The sequence below is a fragment of the Nelumbo lutea genome, chromosome 5, assembly GCF_056320005.1.
Source record: "Nelumbo lutea isolate HS-2025 chromosome 5, American lotus-T2T, whole genome shotgun sequence".
NCBI classification, from domain to species: Eukaryota; Viridiplantae; Streptophyta; class Magnoliopsida; order Proteales; family Nelumbonaceae; genus Nelumbo; species Nelumbo lutea.
The window spans coordinates 57,241,254-57,250,252 of NC_142688.1; the positions used below are offsets into that span (position 1 = coordinate 57,241,254).

At 34.7% G+C, this 8,999-nt stretch overlaps 1 pseudogene; it reads right to left on the reverse strand.

Annotated features, from left to right (window-relative positions):
- Positions 1 to 3,160: 3,160 nt before the first annotated feature.
- Positions 3,161 to 8,014, reverse strand: LOC148852581 (plasma membrane ATPase-like; annotated as a pseudogene).
- Between the last annotated feature and the right edge of the window lie 985 nt (positions 8,015 to 8,999).

Sequence of the window (8,999 nt, forward strand, 5' to 3'; positions counted from 1 at the left end):
AGGCTTGGGTCGTGCTTTCACCTATTATCAACATAATATATTCAGGCATGAGCCCAAGTCCAACTTGACCATCGGGCCTAGATCTTAGGCTTGAGCCCAACCCTCACAATAGCCCAAGGTCTGAGCCCAAGTATGAAACCCAACATGAATTCTAAAACACCTATGTAATAAAAAGTAAACTAGAATTAAGAATGGGGATGTTGGAAGAGAAGAAACCTTCCAAGTTCTTCCAAGTTCGAACAAAAAACAAGTTGAGGAAGGGAGACTATCAAAAGGAAAAAACTACGGTTAAAAATTTAGAAAAATAATATGTATATTATTATATTTTTTATAATATATATTATTATTACATATATATAATATTGTCGGGCTAGGCTTTTATGTGAAACCCCGAGCCTGTGTGGGCCTAATAATATGTCCAAGCCCAACTGCAACTGGGCCGGGCCGGGCCATCAGGCTACCTAGCCGATGAACATGTTTAGTTGGCATGGTTCAATGATGGGGATGCCCATTTCATGGAAAAGCAAATGAAAGCCACATTAGCTTAAAGGGTACAAACAAGTATGTGGCATTCCAATCCAATGTTCATACAAATTGCTATAGCTTGTTTTCATTGGGATCAAGAGTTAAAATTGGGACCTATACAAAGATTTAAAAACCTTTAAAGTTGCACATTGATTAGTCTTAAGATTCTTAGGCAAAGCTCTAAGCAACAATATCACTATAGCTATTATAAAGAGACAGCTTTAGAATACACAGGATATACTTGGGAAATGCATAAATATGATAGAATGATTATGATACGCATGGTTAAGGTAGGGGAATTCAGTCCCACAAAAACATCAATAACATTAAATCCAAGCTCACTTTCTTCTTTTTTGGAGGAAAAAAACATGCATCTCATTTTGGTGAAGGATAAGGATTATCCAACATATTACAATTGCCTCTATTATTATTTTTTTGCGTATTTTATGTTACACATTTTAAGAGGACTAGAGGGGGCATAAATAGGGGTAGAGCTAGGAAATTTTTAAAAGGAGGCCAAAACCTAGAGTGGATTAGGGGGTAATAAATATGGATGGCCCCGTAGGGGAGCCAACCATTGATGTGAAGAGTGGGAAGAGGGGGGAAATTTACATCAAATACCATATTACAGTGGAGATTTCTAGACTATAAGGGGTGTTAGCAACCAATGTTTTGCTTAGTCCCTTCACCCTACCTCTTTATACCCTCCATTTAAACTCCAAAACTTGAAAACACAACGATCAATTTGAGACTTCAAAATCCGAAATTTTCACTTTTAACACAATCCACGAGACAAGTAAGAATATTGATATCAACATCAACATTTAATCAGACATGACTCCCATACTTAGGAAACTATAGTTTAGTTATACATTAATTTTAATGACTAAACTCTAAAGATCCACCATTCATCACTCCAACTTCCTTTCTAACAGCCAAATCTATGCGATATTCAAACTTCGACTACCCAAAATCAAATCCAATACATCCATCACCTTAAAATCATTACGATACAATCAACTAGCAAATCCCATCACAAATCTATAACGATTAACCTTCAAAATACTAAGATTCTATTTCGACAACCCTAAATGGCTAGAACTCAAATACCAAGATCAACCATTTCTTTCTTAAATCAAAACCATTCTCTTGACTCCCCGCCTTAATCTACACTCACACATCAAATCTCAACTCAAAAGTCCCTTGTTTAAACATCTTATCAATAAAGATTCTAAATTGATGTTTATAATTAAACCACAAAAAAGTCATATTCCAATACCAAAATCCTCAAAATAAACCACCCATCATATTTGGACTTAAATTATTCATTTTCCCCCAAAACAAGAAAGATCCCATTTTGGACCTTCTCATCGGTTAGTGAGTTGTAAATTAAAATTTTGATATGAACCAAATCTTTTAATTTACATATCTAATCAAATATCTATCACTTCCATCAAATTTTGGATATCCAATAGTGCTTATGCACCTAATTCAACCCCAAAATTCTCCAATTTTACCTTTCATCAAGTTATGATTCTGTTTTAGCAAATCTCATTAATCCAAACATGTTAGCCATAGATCTCTATCATACAAATCCTATTTAACAATCAGATTTCACAGCTTTGTTCAAACACCAAAAAAACCCTATATGCCAAGTTTTACGACCAAACTCATCCATTTGACCATTAAAAAATAACATTTCATTTTGGGCCTTCTCCTCAATTAATAATCCGTAAGTCAAACTCCTTAGAAGTATTTACAACCTCTATAAGGCTTCTATTCATAAGAAAACTCCAAGCATTTTGAACCTTAGACTTCAAACTCCCTATTTTTTCAAGGTCAAATACACACACACACACACACATGAGAGGTAAGCCTCTCGCTCTCTTATTTGCTTAGATTCAAAATCCCTTTTTTTTTTCTTAGTTCGGCTTTTGGGTTATTTGAAGTTCAGAGACCATGGAGAACCATTGTTCTCAACTTCTTTTGGACTGAAAAAAGAGGCAAAGAGGCGAGAGTCTTAGGGAAACTAGTACCCTAAAGCTTGATAACATCACATTGAAATCAGTCTCAAGAGAAGTTGGGAGCATTTTTCTTTAGATTTCAGAAATTCTAACAACCAATTTCATTGGATTTTTGCCACAAATTGAGCCTAAACAACTCTTGTATTAGGATGCTACAGTAGCTTGGAGAGACGAGTGCCAAACACCTTCCCTCTCCCAATCCATGGGATCCAAAACCTCTCAATTGTGTGCCTTTTCCCAAGGAAAACATAACCACTATCAAGATAATAAAATCAATTTTCAAATATGAAAATGGTGACCCATTTTCTCTAAAAAAAATGGGTGGTGATTTCATCTCTTTGATCTAGCCATGAGCTTTCTAACACTTATAGCTAGTGAATCCATTGGGAATTTGCAATTAGGACTTTTACCAAGAGTCATTTGGCCTCAATTGTGCACTGTTAAGACTTAAAAGTTTAAAGATTGTTGGAATGCGATTCGAAGTTGGGTCTCAGAGAGGCTTGGCGTGATAAACCTTTTCTAGTGATCTGAAATTGCGTCTCAACAATGCATAGTGAGTTGAAATTGCATCTTAGCATAGCAAATCTCCTTTAATAGTTTGAAATCGCACTTTACTTTAACCTCATCACACCACCATTAGCCAAATCACGCTTACTTTTATTACCATCGCAACTCAAAACATCAAAATCACACTTTCTTTTGTCGCCATCATAACCTAGAACATCAAAATCACACTTTCTTTCATCACTATCACAACCCAGAACATCAAAATAATACATTCTTTCATCACCATCGTAACCTAAAATATCAAAATCATACATTCCTTCATCCCATTGTAACCTAGAACATCAAAATCACACATTCTTTCATCACCATCACAACTTAGAACATCAAAATTACATCTTTCAACTTTGTCACAGTCCAGAACTTCAAAATCACACCTTCATTTAATATCGCCACATTTTGGTTAGCTAAATCACACTTTCCTTCAACGTCATTGCACCTCAAAACACTTAAATTGCACTTTAGAACACCTTCATCGCAACCCAAAACATCTCCGTCACAACTTAGAACAACTTCATCGCACCTATAATTGCACCCATCTACCTTTCCCATACTTTTTTTTTTGTTTTTTTGGCTTCTTGGTTTCTTCCCCTCCCCCCGCACCTCAGAACATCACTGTCACAACTTAGAACAACTTCATCGCACCTATAGTTGCACCCATCTACCTTTCCCATACTTTTTTTTTGTTTTTTTGGCTTCTTGGTTTCTCCCCCCACCCCAATTCTTCAAGCAACTATTTTGAAGAAAAAAAAACTTTGTTTAGTCTTACTTTTGATTTATTATAATTTGGAAGTGCTTCTTTACATCTTTAATTTCCTTTACAAGCCTCAGAAGGACTTAGCTTTCTTTAGTTCCCCAAATGTAGCCACCTAGAAACATATAGGATTGTTTGTAAACTTGAATATGTGGTTACATTCCCCCCTTGCTTGAACTTATAATTACACGCACTCTCATATAAATAAAATTAGGGTCTCATTTTACCTATTAGAGGATGGATAGTATGTGTGTGCCTTTGGACTCTGGTCCTTAAAGACATTACCAAAACCTTTGAATTAGCCATCAATCAAAGAAGCCCACTTGTTTATAGGTGGAGGTTTAAAGGCTAGCGACCTAGTTGAAACCTTTAAGTCTATAACCCACCTAACAACTTCATGCATTGCATTTAGAATATCCATACATGGAAAACTTAAATGGAAATAGGATAGATGAACTATAGTATAATTAGGACTAGAACACCAAGAGTGTTGCACTATGTGGTTGCTATCTCTAGAATTTGGATAAATAATAAATTCCAAACTCCTTTAACCCATTAAAAGAAGATTTGATCTTCCATTAGAAGTTACTAAAACACCTTAAAAGTTATCAAATGTAACACCTAAGCTCAAATTTCTAAATGTTAATGCTTTCGCATTTAAGTTGGGTTTCTTGAGTAAGCTACAACATATCAAAAATCCTAAATAAAAGATAATAATAGTAATATACAAGCACTACAAGAAATATCACTTTTAGCGGCAGTTAGCTAAAAATCTCTAAAATTGCCCGTAAAACCTTTACCAACAATCACCAAACTGCCCCTAAAAAATGTGTCGAAAAAATTCTAGCGGCAATTTTCTGGCTACTGGTAAAAGTCAAAAGCTGGCGCTAGAAACAAGCTTTTAGCGGTAGCCAAAAAACTACCACTAAATGAGTTTACCAACTACTGCTATAGTTTGGTGCAAATGTTTTTTAGTGGCAGTCAATTTACCTTTAGCGGCAATAGCGACTATTGCTATAGAGCCCTACCCTAAACAATTGCAAATGATATTTTAATTTATTTTTTCACCTACTAAAATAACCTGAAATTTTGTCCAAAATCCAAATAACATGAAATTGTTTTTAATTAAATAAAGTTATAATTTGTTTCAAATAACCTATTTTCAGTTCATTTATGCAAATTAAAAATTAATACAAAAGGTCAAAACATCAATTACAAATAAAATATAAATGTACAATCTCCATTCAAAATATTTAAGCCACAAACACATTTCAAATTGATAAACTCCTTGATACAAATTTCATCATCCATGTTTTCGAGAGACCACCCCTACTTCTACATGAGGTGATGTAGACACAAAAGTTGCATATGCAAACATATCAACATCTTCTGTGTTACTACTTTTAATAGTATTTGTTTTTGTTTCTATTGGAATAGAAGTTGGTGCATTTGTGAGGTCGATTATACTTTCACCAAATAAATCCACCTTCTTAACACTTGCAACAACTAACCGTGTCACATGAAACAATTAAGTGCCTCAGAACACCAAAATTATGTATATCATGAAAAACATATGTATATGGAACTATGAATTTTGCAAATGTGTACACAAAACTTACCAATAACCTGACTTGCTTGTTTATATACAAATTGACTTGATATACAAAAAACATAGGTAAGCTAAAGGAGAATCAGAATGATAGAGTCATTCATAGCAAACCAACCCCTATGTACACAACAAACATTTTAATACACTATTTACATTAACTCAATAATAATTGCAAAATGAGGGGAAATGAAAAAGAGAAAACAACTTAAAGCCAAAACTCATAACAAAAACTAGCACTTACCCATGTATCAGCAATATACATGGTACCAAATTTTATAGGAAACCGAGATTCTAAGGTCCTAGAAGGCAATAACTAGATACAGATTCATATCAGTTCAACATTTGTCGTCTAGTTGCATGGAACATTCCAATATCCCCATCTAATGCCCTTAAAACACTATAAAGCCATATTACTCTAGCCCAACTCCAACCCCAATCCCAACCAATTCCCTTTATCCTTGAGAAATCCCAATTGGCATAGACTGCAATTAGAGTTGCCACCTGATAATAACCAACTAATTAACAACATGGTGGAGCAAATAATCTTTTTCTTTTTCTTTTCTTACTTTCCTTTGAATCCATTCAAATGTGAAACAAATCAGAGAGATGAGTAGCAAAATAACCATCTTCAAGATAATTAAATGGTTGGAGTTGGACTGAACAAATAAACCACTTTAGTCCTTTGAATGAGCAACATGTGGCAAATTATAAGGCTTCAGAATACAACTACATTGAAAATTAAAGTTAACCTAACATTTTGTCCCTTTATTGGGTATTGGTTAGCCCTTGTGAAAGAATTAGAAAATAATATTAATAAAAATTATAGTTTTATAGTTATGGGGTTGGACTCAGCCAACTTAGTCCATGAACCAATTAAAAAATCAATAAAGCTTAACCAATCGTGGGTGCTCTATTGCATGTAGGGTGGTGGAGAGGGATAAATCTATTGGTCCATGGAAAAAAAGAAAGACAAAATAAAAAACACACATTCTTACCAGTTGAGCAATTATAAAGGCACTCATTAGGAGCAATACAGGACATTCAACATATGACCATCCATGTGACCGAATGACAAAAATAAGGGCCTCGCTAATGATACTCACTTGCAAGTATAATGCAACCAATTGCTTATGAGGACTCCTCCTCAATAATCTTACATTGAATTTGTCTTGTAGGATATAGACCATAACAAAATTAAAATTTAAGTTGTCTTCATAAAAGAAAAGTTTAGTTATAATATTTGCTCCTGAAGAAACAATAACAAACTTCTTACAGAGAAAAAGTCAATATCATGCATAGCCCAGAAGAATAACACTGTCATCAATGCCAGTGTTAGTATGAAATACAAATGCCTTTTTTTTTAATCGTAAGCATGAATGACTTTTTTTTATAAAAGCCAACTTACCACAATACCAATTGTGATTGAAACTTCATATATCTGAAAAATTGGAAAAATGGAATCAAATTTGGTTATTGTTAGCAAACTAAAGTTCAATGATCTCAAGGAAAAGGGGAAGGGGGAAGGAGGGATGACTAGGACTAACAATGAAATTCTTCTTTCTTGGGAAAATAGCTCTACGGGTGAGCAAACATTGATTATAACACTCAGCCCAGGTTCTATGAGAACTATATTAGAAGCATTTCTAGCAACATCAGTAGTATTAGCAACATCAATTCCAATATCAGCCTTCTTCAGTGTAGGAGCATCATTCACTCCATCTCTAGTCATTCCACAAATATGTTTCTTCTCCTGTAACTTCCTTACAATTTCATATTTATGCTTTGCAACAGAAAAAAAAAAGTCAGTTTAGATGATAAAAGCAAAAGAATGAAAATGCATTTTGCATAATCAGGATAAGAGAATGGATTAACTTGGAAATACTCCTACAAATCCATCAGCCTTCTTAATCAACTCATCTACAGGAAGCTCTATATCTATCCCTTGTTATCGGTGCTTGCCCTCATGCCTCAATCCATTCTTCCCGCCGCAAGGCAGAAGCTGAGTTTCATAAACCCTTTTCTTAGTTGGGAGAAAAAAGAAAAACAATGTTATAATACAGTGAATCAAAGAAAGGCTGTCAATCCAAAATAAATGCTAGGTAGTGGAAACTGGAAAGCAAAGTGAGATGAATAATGGCTCTATAGTCCGTTTTCGATGAGGGAGCTATCAGAAGCAAGTTCGAGAATGTGGGAATTGACACTTAGTTTATACCCCTCATTTGGAAGTACAAACTTCCATTGTGACGATGATATATTGCATCCTACCTCTCTCAATCTTGTACAATAAATAATCTTCTCCTTGTTTGTTACTTTGTTTTGCAGATACGTTCAGAACCATAATCGTGAATTGGATGAAGTTCCTTCATTGTCGTTAGCTGCTTACCTTTTGCTTTGTTTTAAGTTAATGTCCTCTACTTCGACCATCAATTCTATCGTCGAATTACCAGTAGTGTCAAATTACCAACACAAATAGAAGGAACAATGTAAACCACTACCAAACCAAATACAAAAAATTATGAGTTGGAGAATTACCTTCATCTATATGAGTGAAACATGATTGGGGCAGTTAAAACCCACATTGTTGACACTACTACTGCCAATTGTGTTTTCCAGTGGGATAGTACAGAGAATTTGATAAAAAACAGATCGGGTTAGGTCAATCACAGAGAAAGAGGGGGCAAAGAGGGAGAGAGAAAGGTGTTATCCTTACCCAGGTGCCATCTGTTAACACCAGCATTGCAGATTACTGTCGGGAGAGAAGTTGGTGGAGGTCCAACTAAAAGAGGGAGAGAAATAGAAAGGGCGGGACTACCGCTACAACCTATTATTTTTAACGGCAGCCCCCTTTTAACCCTTTATAAAATTACCGCTATATATTGTTTTTTTTTTGAAATAAAGGTAGAAAAAAAAACTTTCAATTTATAATCAAGAATCAAATATACAACCTTCATCTAAAATCAAACTCCAATAAGGAAAAAAATCTCAATCTAAGAATTATGATCAAAATCAAACCTACAACTCTCAAAATCTGAAACTCTCATCTAAAATGCTTAAAGAGCCCATTTTCCTACTGAAGGTTATTGTTCCCTATATTGGCTAAGTAGATGCATGACTCTATGAGTTTACCTCTTGAAAAGTAACGTCAAAAGGTCATTTTTAACGCATTCTATTCTTTATCCTATGTTTATCTCTTGGCTAAGTAGATGCATGACTCTATGAGTTTAGTTCTTGAAAAGTAGATGCTTGACTCAATGAGTTCATCTATTGAAGGTAGCATCATCAAAAAGGCCATCTTGACAATCTTCTTTTCCTAAAGTATCTAGTAAGTACATGTATGACAAGGGTCTAACCCTCCCTCAGCCAATATCAAAAGATACTTTATCCCTTAATCACCGAGGCCAAATAGATGTTTGATTCTATGAGTTTGCTCTTGAGAAGCAACATCAAAAGGCCAGTTTGACCTTAATACCTCCAACACTCTAGTATATCCAATAAATACACATATGGTGTACAGAATAAGGCT